The sequence below is a fragment of the Octopus sinensis genome, linkage group LG21, assembly GCF_006345805.1.
Source record: "Octopus sinensis linkage group LG21, ASM634580v1, whole genome shotgun sequence".
NCBI lineage: Eukaryota > Metazoa > Mollusca > Cephalopoda > Octopoda > Octopodidae > Octopus > Octopus sinensis.
This window is the reverse complement of record NC_043017.1, coordinates 33,644,962-33,665,417: the sequence shown is the minus strand read 5'-3', so window position 1 is coordinate 33,665,417 and position 20,456 is coordinate 33,644,962.

Here is a 20,456-nt window from a genome sequence, read left to right as displayed (position 1 = left end):
GAATGAAACAGTACTAGTCCTGTAGAAGCTCCTTCTATATAATAAATTAATTTTACTCTGCTATGTATTGAGTACCTTACTTACTGTGGTTAACCCCGGATCAACCCGGGACCTACATATATATATATATATATATATATATACGAGTGGCATTCAATAAGTAATGCTCCTGACCCACTTGCAGTCGTTTGATCTAGCTGTAATTTTGCATGTGCAATTATTTATATCTCTATGGATTAAGTGGCAAATTACAACTCTGAACTAATTGTGGTTTCTGATTTACAGGTGTTTGAACTGAGTCAAGTGTGAAATGGAGCCTGTTGAGTGTCGAGCAGTGATTCGGTTTTTGTATTTGAAAGGACGCACACCACAGGAGACTTTTGATGAAATGAAAGTAACTTATGGTGATGATGCCCCATCATATGACCTTGTAAAAAGCTGGCATCGTAAATTCAAACATGGTCGGAACTCTGTGGAAACAGCTCCCAGATCTGGTCGCCCCCTTCTGCCATTGATGAGGCATCTGTCCGTCAAGTTGAGGCTGCCATTTTGGAAGATCGACGCATAACTATTCGCCAAATAGCCCATTAGGTCAAGATTAGTACCGGGTCTGTGGAAACTGTCACTCATGACCATTTGCATATGAAAAAGGTGTCTACCAGATGGATTCCCAGGTTGCTCACACCTTTCCAGAAGCAAGAACGCGTCGATTGCTCGAGGATGAATTTGGAGATGTGCCAAGAAGATGAGTTAAAATTTTTCAAAAGACTGATTGCACAGGATGAAACCTGGGTCCATCACTATGATCCAGAGTCCAAATCCCAGTCAATGCAGTGGAAGCACCGTGACTCACCTCCTCCAAAGAAGGCAAGGGTGCAGCCCTCCGCTGACAAGGTCAGGCTCACAGTCTTCTGGGACTAGGACGGAGTAGTGATGTCAGATCTCCTGGCAAAGGGTGTCACAATTACAGGAGTCTGTTATGCTTCACTTTTGAGGAAATTAAGAGAAGCTATCAAAATCAAGAGGTGGGGCAAGATCAGCAAAGGCATCCTCCTCCTGCAGGACAACGCTCCGATCCACAACTCACGTGTCGCCAGATCAGAAGCACAGGCGTATGGCTATGAACTCATCCCCCATTCCCCCTACTCTCCTGACCTTGCACCCTCTGATTTTCACCTCTTCCCAGCCATGAAGTTGTTTTTGAAAGGAAAGCGTTTCCCAAATTATGCAGCCTTGATTTTTGAAGTCACGTTGTGGTTGGAGGACCAAGATGGGGTCTTCTACAAAAATGGTCTTCAGAGCTGCATCAAACGATGGGAGAAATGCGTAACTCTGGGTGGTTCCTATGTAGAAAAAGACTAATAACTGTACCAAGTTTCGTTGCTCTACTGCTATGGGAAGTGGGCCAGGGGCATTACTTATTGAACGCCCCTCGTGTATATATATATATATATACGTACCACTTGAACGCTGAAATGCTGAAATGTTCGGTGGTTCCCCCGCGTCTAAATGTTTTGTAATATTCATGGCATTTTACCCGACTCGGTCATTCAAAATCAAATAGTGCAGAAAGTATTTTGATTTGTGAATTACTAAAGATACACAATGTTCAGGAGGCATGTCAGATAATAGTGTTAGTAATATAGCATTCGATCGAAATTGTTTTTCAGCTTGAAATTTTGATGAGCGCCACTTCTCGAGAAGGTATGCTAGTTACGTGATTGTTGAACACTTGAGATATGTTTTCTAATGGGAGTTCTTTTATTTTGTTGACACAATGTATCGATTTGAACTCAATCGTATAACCCGAGGAATGCGTCCGTCATTTAGATATTAATAACATTGATGTTAGAAATATTAAATTTCTAAATGCCTCAAAGAGACATGAGCGGTGGTGGAGTGATAGAGTGGTTGTATACTGTCAACTTAACGTGACAGTCCCGTATGGGAATTACACCACCGCTGTTTAGCCCTAGGAAGCATCGAACGCTTCTTGTCGGCTTTGACACATTTCCTGTGTCCTTATATTTGCGAAGGGGAGGCAAGCACCCCCACCAGCCAAGATCACACCTGAGGTCATGTATGTTTCTGGGTCTTAGCATGTCCTCAGGTGTGAATCTTGGCTGGTGGGGGTGCTTGCCTCCCCTTCGCAAATATAAGGACACAAGAAATGTGTCAAAGACGACAGGAAGCGTTCGATGATTCCTAGGGCTAAACAGCGGTGGTGTAATTCCCAACATTGATTTTGTTATTGATGTAACTCTAATTGTAGTTGTTTCGTCTCAAGCTGATATATTTCAGAATCATTTCAGCCACATTCATAGTTTTTTCTTCCAGGCCTACTGAAACGTAGATTGCATGAGATTATTACGTTTTTATGAAGGTATGGTTTGATTTGAAAGAAATGTGGCTTCTGATTCTAGCTGGTCATGAGACCATATATTTGCTTCTTTATTACCCACAAGGGGCTAAACATAGAGAGGACAAACAAGGATAGACAAACAGATTAAGTCGATTACATCGACCCTAGTGCGTAATTGGTACTTAAGTTATCGACCCCAAAAGGATGAAAGGCAAAGTCGACCTCGGCGGAATTTGAACTCAGAACGTAATACCTATTTCTTTACTACCCGCAAGGGGCTAAACAGAGAGAGGACAAAAAAGGACAGACAAACGTATTAAGTCGATTACATCGACCCCAGTGCGTAACTGGTACTTAATTTATCGACCACGAAAGGATGAAAGGCAAAGTCGACCTCAGCGGAATTTGAACTCAGAACGTAATACCTATTTCTTTACTACCCGCAAGGGGCTAAACAGAGAGAGGACAAAAAAGGACAGACAAACGGATTAAGTCGATTACATCGACCCCAGTGCGTAATTGGTACTTAATTTATCGACCACGAAAGGATGAAAGGCAAAGTCGACCACGGCGGAATTTGAACTCAGAACGTAATACCTATTTCTTTACTACCCACTAGGGGCTAAACACAGAGGGGACAAACAAGGACAGACAAACGGATTAAGTCGATTACATCGACCCCAGTGCGTAATTGGTACTTAATTTATCGACCACGAAAGGATGAAAGGCAAAGTCGACCTCGGCGGAATTTGAACTCAGAACGTAATACCTATTTCTTTACTACCCGCAAGGGGCTAAACAGAGAGAGGACAAAAAAGGACAGACAAACGGATTAAGTCGATTACATCGACCCCAGTTGTTATTGGTACTTAATTTATCGACCCCGAAAGGATGAAAGGCAAAGTCGACCTCGGCGGAATTTGAACTCAGAACGTAATACCTATTTCTTTACTACCCGCAAGGGGCTAAACAGAGAGAGGACAAAAAAGGACAGACAAACGGATTAAGTCGATTACATCGACCCCAGTGCGTAACCGGTACTTAATTTATCGACCACGAAAGGATGAAAGGCAAAGTCGACCTCGGCGGAATTTGAACTCAGCACGTAACGGCAGACGAAATACGGTTACGCATTTCGCCCGGCGTGCTAACGGTTCTGCCAGCTCGCCGCCTTTATGAGACCATCTATTGATTCTGTCATTGGTTTGTGAGCTAACGTTGTTATTAATCAGTCAGAGCCTCCTCAATGTTGTCAATATTTTGAGCTAAGTAGAAGAAGCCGATGGAAATACTATAGTTGTACTGAAAGGGTAGGAACTGCCTACAAAAAGTCAGTTATTTCGATATTTCAACGATTATGGTTTCCATTTCGTTATGGAATATTAAAAAAAAAAAAACCGTTCGACACATCGCTTAACAGCCTAAACATTTTTTCTCAAGAATTTAAATTCTTTTATTTTTTGTTGACTTTTTTAATGACGCCCATTTTCTACTGTTTGGCGCCTAAAATCTGATGAAAAAAACAATGCACAAAGCCGACGTACAAAGAATACTGGGTTATGAGATATAAAAGAATTCAAGTATTTATTTTGTTTTATCATCGAACTGTTTATTTTTTAAACTTCGTTATTTTCTTTTAATCGTTTATTTTATATTTCTGTTATTACTTAGAACCCAACAACATACCAACAATTGCTGAACGCAAAACAGCACCACATCTACCCCCATCTCCGCCGTGTAATAGTATCGATCAAAATCTCTTTTAATGTAGAAAATAATTAATGAAAAAAAAATAATAAATAAACAAAGAAAAAAACAAAACAAAACATATTTTGCACTGCTGGATATAATCTGCTTTCAAACGATTAAAAAATATGATTTTTAATTACTAAAAAAGATAAAGAAGAAAAGGTTAAAAATCGGTATCATCATCATCATCATCATCATCATCATCATCATCATCATCATCATCATCATCATCATCATCATCATCATCATCATCATCATCATCATCATCATCATCATCATCATCATCGTCATCATCATCGTCATCATCATCATCATCATCATCATCATCATCGTAATCATCATCATCATCATCATTATAGACACATTAGAAACATCTTCGATAATATCATTAACATCATCATTATCGTTAATGATCTTCTAACCTCATACGTTATATTCGTTCATTCTCATGTTTATACATATATACACACATCCATACTCACACATATAGACTTGCATGAATGCGTGCTTGCGTGTACAAGTGTATTTCTTTGTGTGTGTATATATATTTGTATACATATGCGTGTAGTTGTGTGCGAATATACCTAAATATATACATGTATGCGTGTGTATGTTTGTATGTGTGTGTGTGTGTGTGTGTGTGTATGTATGTAAGTATATGATGATGAACATATCTTCTCCATCACAATGGATGGCCTCAGCAAAAAAAAAATCGTATACGCTCAAACAAAACCGATAAGAAAAATCACTTTTATCTTATGCATTAATAAACAATGCGTCGGCTATTAATTGTAATAAACAATGAAAAGCATTGTATGTCTGGCTGATGTTGATCGTCTATTGAAGGATAGGTCATAAGATCAAACCGACTGGTATTCATTGAGATTTAAGTAGGTCATATTAATAAAACTTTATAAATCTTAACTGATTTATTAAGTGTAGAGTCGTTTTCTCTAGATCATGATTCCCCAGATTTCCATTTAAATGTGATTTTAGAAAAAAAAGATGCCTTTTCTAATATGGGTTTTTCAATTACAGCTTTGCATGCCTATATATGCATGTGTTGCTATGTGTGAGTGAGGGAAAGAGAGAGAGAGAGAGAGAGAGAGAGAGGAGATAAGTAAGCTGAGAGAGGGAAAGAGGGTGTGTGTGAGAGAGAAATGTTGAATGAACAAAAGAGGTCAAACAAATGCTGATGCATGAAATTTACGGTCTTTTCAAATTCGAGACTCAAGCTTCACGTCTTTACCTTTCAGAGAACCGACTGGCGAACCCACATCTTCGAATATATCAATACATATACTTACATACATATACGTGTATAAGATTGTATTTATAATTTGATCTAGATTAAGAAGCCACTGGTGTATCAATAGCCCTGATAGATCGCTAGCCACTACACACATTTTTTCTCTCCTTGTTTCTCTCCTTGCTTTTTCTGTGTCCCTTTCTGTAGAAGAGCGTAGGCTCGAAACGTAAAAGACTTTCTCTATTCCTGAGCATTATGCTAATACATCTGTTTGTTTTGTACACCACCTGTCTTCGTCTTTTGTTTTTTTCGTAAACTCTCCCTATGTATACATACTTCTGAAATTTGACTGGCGACTGTTGGCGCTACCACCTACGGTTGCTTTCAGAGTGAGACGCGGGGAGAAAAAGAGAGAGAGAGAGTTTGGTAAGAAATAGAAAGGAGGGAGAAACTTTCCTTCAGAGGTGAGATATGCTCAGGGTTTGTATATATATATATATATGTTGCTTTATCATTATGCGATAGTTTATGAGTAAGAGAACATGAAAGAAGATTTCCATATAATTTATTTTTATTTCTCTTTATATTTCTGCCGTTTAGGATGTCATAGTAGCTGCAGATAACATCATTTCGCTCTTATTAGAACTTATCAATAAAACGTAACTTGGGATCATGAAACTAGATGGTCTATTCACCTAAAACATTTAGGGATTATATACGATCGATTTTCTTTTCGTTTTTTTTTTCTTACTCTCTTCACAGTGAAGAAAAGAAGTGAAGAAATATTGGTAGCACCATGAAAGCCTCATAATTCTTTAAAATTAACATTATACGTTCGATATATTCTATTATTTTTATTTTTAACAGTGGGGGAGAAACGATGAGGGGAAAAAGACTGAGTGATATATATATAATTGCCAGTTGTTAATAAGTCCGAAGAAAGCACACTCTGATTTCGTTTTATGAGCAGTGCTTCTTTTGATAGTCTTTGGTTACGGCCGGTTAGAAAGTTACCATTGGTTCCACGTCTATTATTGTTCTTGGCTATATAAACGATCCACTAGACCTGTTGGCCGGACGCGCATATCTTTACTAAATGGGGTCTTGGTCAGCATACTGGCCTGAAACGAAATTCTCCGAAGTGAAAACACCTTGTAAACGAGATGGAGTCATCCCCCTTCGAACGGTTCTAGTTGTGTCCGAAAACGTCAAGTGACGCAATTTTTCATTTCCCTAATCGGAGAGCGGGAAATCCATGTCTTCAACACAAATTTTCTTGAAGCAAATTTCGAAAAGTTTGCTTCCATTGAGTTATCATTTTGGGTGTTCAAGGAGCTTCTATTTAATCCTGTATAAACTTTTCTTTTCTTTTAAACGCCATATGTTTTTGGCGCCTCTCTGGGATCCTAAAGAAGGACCGATGGTTATTTAATCGTGCTTCAAAATCTTTCGGTTGGTTTTCGCTTCGAAGAATCACGTTTTAACGGTAATTTCTGTCACCATGTTGACCAAGACTGGATTTCTTACTCCCATTAGCAAAGAGGTTATATGCCTCCGACCATTATCTCTATCGAATTGCCTATATTGCTAAGCGCATTAATAGATGTATATGTTAATAGATGTATATATGGATGTATATACATACATACAAACATACATACATACATACATACATACATACATACATACATACATACATACATATAATATGAATATGTATATGTGCGTGCCTATATACACATTATTTGTATAGTGCAAATTAGATTTACGTTTAATATGAATCTACACGATATTTATGTATATATGTAAATATCCATATATCTATCAATATATTTATCTGTGTGTGTGTGTGTGTGTGCATGTGTGTGCGTGTGTGCGTGTGTGTGTGCGTGCGTGTCTATGCATGCGTGACTATGTGAGTTTTATGTCATTAAGATCGTATTAATGCGATAAACGTCTTTTATGATATCTACAGGTTTGCAATTATATTTCAACTTGAATGGATTTTAATTTCTTAGAGCGAGCAAATTGTCAATTAATTGGATACGCCTGATATTGAGGGATTTCTTTTAGAAATGGTGACATATTGTTCATAATCATTAAATAAATTATCTCAATTTTAATTCTTATATGCAACAAGACAAAGAGTTTTGTTATGATTCAAGTAGGAAGCGCGATGTGTTGTCTAGTTTACAATTCGCTTTAACTCGCTTTTATTCCATTTTAATTTACGTAAATGTAAACTGCCGACAGTTTCTATCTTTCTATTCTTTATAGATATAGAGCAACATTAGTAAATCATATACATATTTCAATAATATATTATGTACTGTTGATATTCTTTTTAAATTCTATACAATGAATCTCAAACTTCATATTAATATACAATGAACAATTGTTGTCAGGTTTCCACGAGATGAGATGCCGTGTTTTAGAATGGCGTCTTTAAAATCACGTACCAATTATATAACTTAAAGGGAAAACGAAATAAAGAAGACTGCAGTAAAATAGAATATCTCCGATATTTTGAGATAAACCTTAGAGCTGAGACCTCGCTTTGATTTTACGGATGAAGTATATTTGTTTAGGGTAGGCAATCTATCAAAAATCATATTCGTATATGAACTACATACAAAAAGTAACATGTTACGCGTTCTTAGTATTTGAACTCACACACTGGTTGTTTGTAAGACAATACTCACTCTCGAAACATCGCTTCCTCTAAAACACATCTTTGAATGATTTCAATTTCAATTTTAAATTACTAAAAACAAACAAAATTATGTAATAGCACCACTCTGTTACGATTCGATAAGTTAATTTGAAATAAAACTTTGCTTGTAAATATCTTTCCTTTGATATTTTTACTTTTTATTTCAGTGAATTTTACATTTGAGTAATATTTTGGCGTTTGTTTTATGCAGCTTTAAATGGTTCAACACACTTTGATAGGAAAAAGTAAAATACAAGTGAATATGTAAAATAATCAGTTTATGGAAGTCGATCATAGTTTAACATTTATATTTTGCTGCTTAACTATTGGCTACTACACCGTTTCATTCCGGTTAAGTATTCTGTTAACTAATAGCCTTGAAGGATTATTGATTGGTTTCTACTTGCAGAGGACCAACTATGGAATAGGATGGGCGCAATAATTTGCACCAATCAAATAATCGTGTTATGACAAGTTAATCGATGACTAAATGAGGAAAAACGAATTCAAATCCTTTGGGACCTCCAAGGCGTAACTAAAAAGAATGTTACAAATATTTTTTTTGTCTACATCACCATTTGCCGGTAATTTGTGCAGCACATTAGCGTTGTTTATGGTACCATGTATAACAACATTGCGACTATGGCACCTCTCTCATCATTTATTCTTCTCACACATAAAACATATGGTGATGTATCTTCATTTCCTTAATTACATTTTCTTTATTGAGTATAATTGACGTAATAATTAGATTTATCTTAATTTTGTTACCCGCAAACATTCCGCAATAGAAAGAAAGAAATTAATTTTGATAAATTCTGGCTACTGATTTTTGATGATATTTCAAGTGGATTACTGCATAATTTAATAATTTACAAGTATAATTACAGCTTGCCAAATTGGTAAAATGGTTTCATAGTAATTGGAAGGTCTGTGGTTGATTGCCTCATCTGAGAAAACACTTGTAATTCACTGTGGTAATGCATCCAGTTGAATGATATACAACGTTTGGCGGTTCAGTACTCATATATTTGGAACTAGAGTACAATTAAGTTTACTGAAGATTTGCTAGACCGACGTTCTAATTCCCAATTCTCCCATTTTTCTAATCTAAGAAAATAACGGCTCCGCTGTTGAACCTTACGTTTAACTTGTTTCGTTGCTAGACATTATACAATTATAGAAAATGTTTCCACCCACACACAGATTTTAATATGATATCCTCATCTAGATACAAGACATTATATACCTCCTTCTCTTCTTAATGCAGTTGTATTCTTACAGTTTCCGAAATGTCTTCAGTAATACTACCAGGGCCTACGCAAAAGAAACCGGAATTTTGCAATGTTTACACTTTTATCGCCTTCGAAGTATTCTTCATTTGAAGCAATGCCTTGGTCCAGACGCGTTCTCCACTGTTCAACGCAGCGCTGGAACTGTTGCCAAGTGATGCCTTTTAACACTCGTTAAAAGGTATCAATAGTTTTTTTTTCTTCACATCTTCCACATCTGCAAAATCCGTAGCACCAGCCTTCGTCACCAATGACCTTCACAAAACAAAAAAGAAAAAGAAATCCGGATCAACTGTCAACTGTTCTTTCAGTTCACGACCCGCATTCTGTTGTCACAGTTCTTGATCTTCCGTGAGCAATCAAGGCACAAATTTTGCTGCACCTCTTTTCATTTGCAATTTTCTTCTAACTCAATTTCGATGACTATATATGGCAGTGCATTTTTAGAACTTGGAAGTTAAGCTTTTGCCTAAAGCCCTAGTGCATAAGCTTAGTTAAAGTAAATTTTAAGTTCAATTAAAGTTGCATGAGTACAAACATATTATGTAGAATCACAAGTACATCTGAAGGTACCTCATTTTAGAAATTCAGTATCACTCTCTGTGCTGATAATCTGACATAAAAGCCATCATTTACTAAGCAGAGTTTAATGATGTAAACACAGAAAAATTAATTAAGTGGCATAGACGAATGATAGGTCAAAAGAATATATGATTTTTTAATTATCTGTCTAACGTCAAAAACACCGAAGACAACTCTCCTGTTATTTCTAGTTACTGAAACTGGAAGTCACTAATTAGTGTGTAAAATGAAAAAAAACACTGGAGTACCGTCACCATACATGAGCAGAAGCAAAATCTATTTATACAGTGCGAAAATTAATATTGAATCAGTCTAGGTAACGAAGTCTGTAGCTTAATTGAAAATCTGCAGAATAAAAATCGTAGACGCTTGTCAAAATGCACTCTATGACCTCGTTGCAGTTGTCCCTGGGTGTACTATTGGAATGAGTAGTAAAACATGACATCTACAAAACCTAAATACTCTAAGACAGATACCATAATTGATGGTGGAGACCGTCTCTAAATATATTGCAGGCTAGAGTGGCACTTAAAACTTACTGAGAGCCTTACGAAAGAAAAATATATGCAAGATTTTACAATCGGAAATTACTTATTTAAACATATACACAATATTGGATGCCAAACATTCAAAGGATAGTATTAAATAAGAAATTCATCGAAAGGGGAAACGGGCAAAAGGGACAAAGGGAAAATCCACAGAGCAGAGATTGTGATAATTACAGGGAATATAAAAAGCATTTTTTTTTCGGATCTAGGGACCGCTACCATCAACAAACTGAACATGAACATAGACTTATATATTTTGCCTCTTATTAGGATTCTTTCATGTTTATTATAACATTTTCCCTCCATCCGTTTCTATCACACTTGTCTCACAATTTGTTTCAATACTCAAATTCTACTTCTCACCACAATCTTATTGTTTACCAATTGATGATGTGCAAACAAATATACATATCTACATGTATACAAACACTCGTACGTGCACGCACATATACACACATACTTATGTAACTACATGTTTGCGATTCCTTTTCCTTCTTTGGACTTTCCCTTTTTCCTCTCCGACGAAGAGGCACGTTCGAAACGTCAAAATCTCTCTTCTTACCGAGCGTTAAACTAATACATTCCTTGTGAGCACATCCCCTTGATGTCCCTTAATTTTATTATTCGTTTATTTCAATCGATTATTTGAACTGACCATATATAAATATATATATATATATTATATATATATATATATATATATATATATATATATATATATATATAATATATTATATATATATATATATATATATATATATGTAGGTCCCGGGTTGAGTCGGGGTTAACCACAGTAAATAAGGTACTCAATACATAGCAGAGTAAATTAATTTATTATATAGAGGGAGCTTCTACAGGACTAGAACTGTTTCATTTAAAAGAAATCATCAGGAAGCTAGTTGACAAGAGTTGTTTTGGCATTTATACATTTAGGCAGGTTTAAAGGGGTGGTGGTGGGGGACTTTTTGGGGGTAGGCATGGCGCAAAACTATCATTCCTTAGGGGAGTGGTCAAAGGAATCGGTGGTAAAGTAGATAAAAGAATAAACAAAAGAATAAAAGAATAAATAGAAAAATAGAGTTTTAGGTAAATAAGGAGACTCCTTATTTACCTAAAACTCTATTTTTCTATTTATTCTTTTATTCTTTTGTTTATTCTTTTATCTACTTTACCACCGATTCCTTTGACCACTCCCCTAAATAATGATAGTTTTGCGCCATGCCTACCCCCAAAAAGTCCCCCACCACCACCCCTTAAACCTGCCTAAATGTATAAATGCCAAAACAACTCTTGTCAACTAGCTTCCTGATGATTTCTTTTGAATGAAACAGTTCTAGTCCTGTAGAAGCTCCTTCTGTATAATAAATAAAATATATATATATATAATATATATATATATATATATGAGTGGCTGTGTGGTAAGTAGCTTGCTGACCAACCACATGGTTGCGGGTTCAGTCCCACTGCGTGGCATCTTGGGCGAGTGTCTTCTGCTATAGCCCCGGGCCGACCAATGCCTTGTGAGTGGATTTGGTAGACGGAAACTGAAAGAAGCCTGTCGTATATATGTATATATATATATATGTGTGTGTGTGTGTTTGTGTTTCTGTGTTTGTCCCCCTAGCATTGCTTGACAACCGATGCTGGTGTGTCTACGTCCCCGCCATTTAGCGGTTCGCAAAAGAGACCGATAGAATAAGTACTGGGCTTACAAAGAATAAGTTCCGGGGTCGATTTGATCGACTAAAGGCGGTGCTCCAGTATGGCCGCAGTCAAATGACTGAAACAAGTAAAAGAGTAAAAAGAGTATATATATATATATATGTGTGTGTGTGTGTAGCGAAAGAGAGAGGGAAAGAGAAAGAAAGACTGAATTTTGTGTATTTTATGCATCATATTTGTTCTTCGAGTTGGGACAACAGAAAAGATTATATGCATTTTCCCATTCCTGAAATTAAAAACTTGAGAGGCGAAATGGAGATAATTCGCGCTTACTATGAATTATTAGTCTTAACGGAAATAACCGCGTTTATAGATATATCTTATAGATATATCTTTCATGACTTTAGAATATTCTTTTCTACCATATTTTCTTAAAAGCTATATTTATTTTCACAGCCAACATCTGACAACAATCGTGTATGCCTCCTTATCTTAAAACTAGTTTTCATGCGTTCATCTTTTTCTCCATTATCTTCATTTAAGGGGAATATTTATAAGGATCTTGTTTAACAGAATTTCCCGACTGATTTCGCTCTTACAGTCGATAAATTATATCTAATAGTTGAAATGACCTTGTAACAAGTTTTATGAAATTTGCATAAGCAATTTGGTCAAATTCTATTACAATTAACCAAACAATCCCGGGACCTAATCCTATTGGAAATAAGCTACAAAGCCAAGAAATAAAAACAGTGTTACCAGCAAAACTAATGAAACACTGGGGAAAAAAAGCGATTTTCAGGATTTAATTCCGTAAATTGAAAGGCGTTGAATTTGCATATCACGTTTTATCTGTTCGATAAAAATAGTGCAGTCATATTCTCATATCGATTCAATATCCTATAGTGATTACATCCTATCAAGCGAATGGCTTTATGCCAAAGCAAGAACCACTTAAAAGCAGCAAGTTTAGTAATAGTTCAGATAGTAATGGTAGTTATGGTGGTGGTGGTGATGGTGGTGATGGTGGTAGTAGTAATAGGACTGGATAGGGAGGAATAGCAGCAGTCAGATTGGTTTGGAATATTCGGGCACAAAGCTGGCAATCTCGGAAACGATGTAAGTCGATTGATACGGACCCAGTATTCAACTAGTACTTATTTTATCGGCGCCGAGGGATGAAAGGGAAAGTCGACCTCGGCGGAATTTGAACTAAGAACCTAAGGACAGGCGAAATGTCGCTAAGAATTTTTCTCACAGTGCTAACGACTCAGCAGCAGCCGCGGTGGCGGCAGAGGCAGCAGTAGTAGTAGTAACAACAGTAGCAGCTGCAGTAGCAGAAGTGTGTAGTAGTAGTAGCAGCAGCAGCAGAAGTAGTAGTAGTAGCAGCATCAGTTTTAATAATGGATCTCTCTAATTTTTTTTTCCAACTACTTAAAATATTTCCCCAGATTAAAATTTTCACCAGATTGGAGGCTTATGATTGGCTCAAATTACATAACTTTGAATTCTTGAAATTTCTTTATACTTAATTTCTAAAGATGAAATAATAAAAAGAAAAAAATGAACGTTATTTTCGTCATCGGCATGCAAAAACTACATCAGAACTACATCTTTTGAAAGTAATATGGTAAAAGCTTGAAATACTTCAGGTAGTTGGTAGAAATTTAAGTAGTAGTAGTAATAGTAGTAGTTGTTTAGTAGTAGTAGTAGTAGTAGAATGTAGTAGTAGCAGCAGTAGTAGTAGTAGTAGTAGTAGTAGTAGTGGTCGTTGTAGTAGTAGTAGTGGTCGTTGTAGTAGTAGTAGCGGTCGTCGTCGTCGTAGTAGTAGTAGTGGTCGTAGTAGTAGTAGTAGTAGTAGTAGTAGAATGTAGTAGAATGTAGTAGTAGTAGAATGTAGTAGTAGTAGAATGTAGTAGTAGTAGTAGTAGTAGTAGTGGTTGTTTTTGTTGTGCTATTCAATGTTGTCACAAAATTCCATACAGTTTACTTTGTTTCTTGTAAAAATCTCATCTTACTAAACACATTATGGTTCGAACCCCACGTACGTATTATTATTATTATTATTATTATTATTATTTCATTCATTCATGTCATTCGATAGCAGCTATACTGATGCATCAGTTTCGTGTGTGGTCTTAACAAATTCTGGTTTAGTGAATCCATTTATATTTATCGACTGATTTACTTCCGGCAAGGAATAATAATGACCGCAAGGAGCTCGTCCAAAGCAACGATTTATTAGCATTTCATTGAAGATACATGCATATGCAACTGTATATAAGCACAAACTCGTGCGCATAAACACACACAAACACACACAACAACGCACACACATACACACACAGACACACACACAGTGTGGTCCTAACAAATAGTGGTTTAAAATTTTGGCACTATGCTAGCAATTTCGACGGAAAGCTAAGTCGAGTACATCTCACTCCAGTGTTCAACTGGTACTTATCGTATTCACTACAAAAGGATGAAAAGCAAAGTCTACATGAATGGGATTTGATCTCTGACCGTAAAGCGATTCGAAATGCCACTGATAATAATTTTGCCCGGCATGCTAACCATTTTGCCAAATCACTGTGGAGGCGCAATGGCCCAGTGGTTAGAGCAGCGGAATCGCGGTCGTAGGATCGCGGTTTCGATTCCCAGACCGGGCGTTGTGAGTGTTTATTGAGCGAAAACACCTGAAGCTCCATGAGGCTCCGGCAGGGGATGGTGGTGATCCCTTCTGTACTCTTTCACCACAACTTTCTCTCACTCTTACTTCCTGTTTCTGTTGTACCTGTATTTCAAAGGGACGACCTTGTCACTCTCTGTGTCACGCTGAATATCCCCGAGAACTACGTTAAGGGTACACTTGTCTGTGGAGTGCTCAGCCACTTACACGTTAATTTCACGAGCAGGCTGTTCCGTTGATCGGATCAACCGGAACCCTCGTCGTCGTAACCGACGGAGTGCTTCCATCCACCACACATCATAGATTCTTCCGTCGTTAGACGACGTATGACGGTTCTGCAATCTCTTACTGAACAATCACACAGATGACTTGTTCATAGTGATGAAATGTTTCTCATCATATAATCTCACTTCCGCCATCAAATCGACATTTCCTGTGCACGTGCATTACGTGCTACATGACGAAATGATCGCAGACAAATGAGTGTTTTGCTCAAGAACATCACGCAACGCTGGGTCTGTATATACATGCACACACACACACCCACGCTCATGTATAGGAATGGCTGTGTGGTAAGTAGCTTGTTTACCAACCACATAGCTCCGGGTTCAGTCCCACTGCGTGGCACCTTGGGCAAGTGTCTTCTACTATAGCCTCGGGCCGACCAAAGCCTTGTGAGTGGATTTGGTAGACGGAAACTGAAAAGAAGCCCGTCGTATATATGTATATATATATATATATATGTGTATGTGTGTGCTTGTGTGTCTGTGTTTGTCCCCCCAACATTGCTTGACAACCGATGCTGGTGTGTTTACGCCCCCGTCATATGGCGGTTCGGCAAAAGAGACCGATAGAATAAGTACTGGGCTTACAAAAGAATAAGTCCTAGGGTCGATTTGCTCGACTAAAGTCGGTACTCCAGCATGGCCGCAGTCAAATGGCTGAAACAAGTAAAAGAGTAAAGAGTAAAGAGTATATATATATATAAAACGTATTTAGAGGATAAAATCATTAAAATTAATTAATTTTATCAATGGCCAACATATAAAAATCTTTTAGGTAAATACATTTATTGAGATATATAACTTTATAGGGTATAATTATACTCAATGATACAAAAGTGACAGGATGTATTCGACGCGTTCTTTCAGCATATAGGCATAATAGGTTTTACGCCCTTAAGTATAATTATACCCTGAGCAGTTATCTCTTTCTTTCTCTCTCTTTCATTCTCTCTCTCTCTCTCTCTCTCTCTCTCTCTATATATATATATATATATATATATATATGTATATATATATATATATATATATATATATATATATATATACACACATAAATATGTATGTGTGTGTATATATAGCTGCAGCTGGCTTGGGGTAATTCTACAAGAAGGGTTTCCGATGCAATGACAGGCAGCTAAGTTTGGATGGGACAGATATCGGCGAAACAAGAATTTTGGCCAATGTCTGAATATTCTCTTGCAGAGGAAGATGGTGTGGGAAAGAAGTGCAGTGGTCCTGTCCATTTGTTGAAAGAATATTGAGAGTTAATGGATTTAATCCCAGCCATAGAGAGGATTACTATTTTAGCATTGGCTGTTTATTAGCAGAAAAAAATTGGGCATCGGAAAAAAGTCCTTGAACATTTTTGCCAATGTGGTTTTCATGCTTTCGAGATGAATAATATAAAATACCAGAATACATTGGTATCGATATAATCTGCTTAACTCCTCTCTTAAATATTGTTGTTTTTTGTCTAAAATTAGACACATTTATTATTATTGTTACAGTGTTAGAAGAGTGTAATGGTGAGAGAATCAGACACATTTCATTGACGTAGTGAAGCCCTGAATGTCTTGCGAAGTCACATCTCATCCTTTTGAGATCGATAAAATCAAGTGTGAGGGTAGAACAAGAGAAAACTATTACCGAAAGTTACCTCTTAAAATGTCTGGAGTGTTTCCTGTGTAAGAAATCAATATTGGTGTTATTATTACACTTTAAATTTCTAATTAAATTTAAGTTTCCAAAAAAAAAAAAATTACTGAAGTGAGATTTCTGCAATTTCTGATTCTATCTGAGCAATTACTAGAAAATACTGATTTAAAGGACAACAAAAAAAAAGTACAGAAAACAAAGAATGAATGTTGGAAAATCTGTGTCCAGTAGTTTACAAGAATTTCAATAATTCTCAACATGAAACTGACTGCGACATTATGACCTACGCACACAGTTGCTCTTCGGATTTCTTTATGCTCACTCTTTCTTTTGTTACTTCTTTCGTTTTATTCTTGCTTCAATTAATTTTGGGAAATGGAAATAATTGGAAATTAAAATGATTATAATTGGTGTTATTTTTTATCCAAGATTTTCAGCTTTAGTTTTCTTGTATTATTTTTTCTTTCCTCTATTACCTTTCTATTAATTCCATTTTCCCCAGGTTTCATTGAAAAATCCATATATTTTTAAACGAATCATGTCCACCTTCACAATTTCATTTTAGTCAATGCTTATTACAGGTCCATTCTCCATTGTTTAGCATTCTGTAGGTTCCAGTTCCAGTCATTAGCTTTGTATATATTTCCTGCTTTAAATTCAACCCCATCATATGAGAACTACTTTACATTTTACCGTTTTCTAATTAAACAGAATATTCATGAATGAGAAAGATATGTGAAACTCCTATATTAATGATTGCAAACACAAAGACAACTAAGTTGATACCGAATTATTACTTAGTAATGATATAAAATATGAATATTTCGTATTGGGATCTGGTTTGCAAAATTCTTTATATGAGTTCGTGTGTTGAAGCATATTCTATTGTGTCTGGGGAGAGCCATTTTCTTTTTGTGTCTTATTATTATGTAACACACTAAACTATTGAAAAGACGCAACGAAAATTTTAGGACAATAAAAATAAGAAAAACGTGGAAATTTTACAAGTCAGTGTTTTACATAATAAGGCACAAAAAATGACTCTCCCCATACACAATAAAATATGAATAGTTTGCATAAATCTACAAAACCTATTTTAAAGAAGTATAAGCAGTACCCAAGATATACAACGAATATTAAGTTAGCGTTTCATAAAAATTGAGCATAATTTTCACGACATATATGCACTAACAACTAAACACTGGGAGCAGATATAGAGATTGCATGACTACACAAATTACCCAACAAGGACTGTGAACACACGCTACAATTGATTCATTCAAACGATGATTAAAATTAATCTTTGTTTACATGTTCTTGGGAAACGGTTTGCATTTTAGTCCAACATGACATTCGGTTTGCTGATTCCTTCTCCATTGGATAATATTTCAAATTATTGAATGGATCGAGACTTCAATGTATGAATAATTTCCAGCTGCATGTTAGCTCAATATGGTTCTTTCCTAGTTTCTTGCACAATAAATTACAGTAGGGGACTTCCCAAGGAATACGCCATTAAAGACACACACATGTTTATGCGTGCATAAACATACATACATACACACACACACATATATATATATATACATACACACACACACACACACACACATATATATATATATATGTGTGTGTGTATGTGTGTGTGTGTATGCATGTAGTATATGTATATATTCACATGTATATACGCAAATATAAATATAAAGAAACAGGTAGATATATACATATATACGAATATTTATAGACATGTGTATGTATTCATATATAATCTAATGAATGTATATGTATGTATATATATATATATATATATATATATATATACTAGGAAATAACATACACTTTTACTGTTTATCGCTAGACTGATAATTTATTTAAAAGGAAAAGCAATTATATATATTAAGCAACATTATTCCACTCAGCACGGCCGTCCTCTTTTGTTTATAAACAACATCTTTTGTGAAACACTTGCCTGACCTTAAAACGTTGGTGTTTTGATTATTTTGTAATGTATTTCATATCCAATTTTGTAATAATAGGTCTAAATTTTGTTCTGATTGATGTCACCATGAACACTGCACACATGGAGACACATACGAGCGCGCCTGCACACAAACACACACCCGCACACACACATATACAAACATACACAGACAACACACCACATACAAATTACACAAACACGACGTGTTAATGTTTGCGTTTATGCAAAATACAAATCAGTGTTTCTCAACTAATTTTACGTATGAAATTTTTCGATCCTTATTTTAGTCGAGTGGACCCTCATAGCCATTCTATATGTCCTTATGGGAACCTTCCCCGAACGAATTATCGCAGAATAAATGCTGCGGTAACCACACTCATATATGTGTGTTGGAAACCAATATTATAATTATTTTATAATTATAATATTATAATTAATTATAATTATAATATTATATATTATTATATATTATATTATTATATATATTATAATTTTATAATTATAATATCATAATTAACACCAAGGCAACGAAATGGCAAAATCGTTAAATTCAAATTCCACCGAGATTGACTTTGCCATTTTATCTTGCGAGGGCGATAAAATATGTATCAGCGGAGCACGGGAGTCGATGTGAACTGACCGGCCTTGTGCCAAAGGTTGAAACCAATATTAGAATTAACACTATGTTAATTTGCGACGGAGTAAATTTTAGAAAGTCTGGTTTAGGACGAATATAATATACGGCTCGTTCATATACCTTAGATTATATAATTGTTATAAGGGATCATGCCCGAAATAAGTTCTCCCAACTAATTACTTTTTTAGGGGTTAAAGCGGAATTTGACAGTAATCTATTACAGTTCTAATTAAGTTTTACTTCTGTTCGACACTGCTATTACGTGTGCTTGGTTTGGGGGTATAAGCGTGCGAATATTTGCCTGTACAAGAATTAAACTTTTGGTCGTAAATCTGTTTTAGGGGAAGTTTCCCTTTAATGAATTTATCGAATACTTTTTGCAAATATTTTCACCTATCCGGGAAGGGGTTGATTATTAACATGAAACTATTTCCTTTTTGCGTTTTTTTTCTTCTAATTCTAGATTTACTTGAAGGTATCGAAAACAAAATAACAAATTATCTTAGCAATTATTTTATAAGAGATTGTCTTTCTGATTTTGTATAGTTTCAAAAATAATTGCGTGGTTAAATCAAATCACACTATTTATCTCCTTGGGATTATCAGTGAAATCAAATTTTTTTGCACGTTTACAATTCCACAAATAATAATGATAATCCTTAAAGGTGGCGAACTGGCAGAAACGTTAGTACGTCGTGCGAAATGCTTAGCGTCTGTTTTTACGTTCTGTGTTCAAATTCCGCTGAGGTCGTCTTTGTCTTTCATCCTTTCGGGATCGACAATTTAAGTACCGATTACGTACTGGAATCGATCTAATCGATTGGACTCCTCCCCCGAAATTTCGGACCTTGTGCCTAGATTAGAAAAGAATAATCCTTTTTGCTAAAGGCACAAGGCCTGAAAAGTCGATTACATCGACCCCAGTATTTCCTTAATTTATGAAAAGCAAAGACGACATCGGCGGAATTTGAACTCAGAACATAGCAGCAGACAAAATACCGCAAAGCATTTTGCCCGGCGTGCTAACGATTCTACCAGCTCGCCGCCTTACT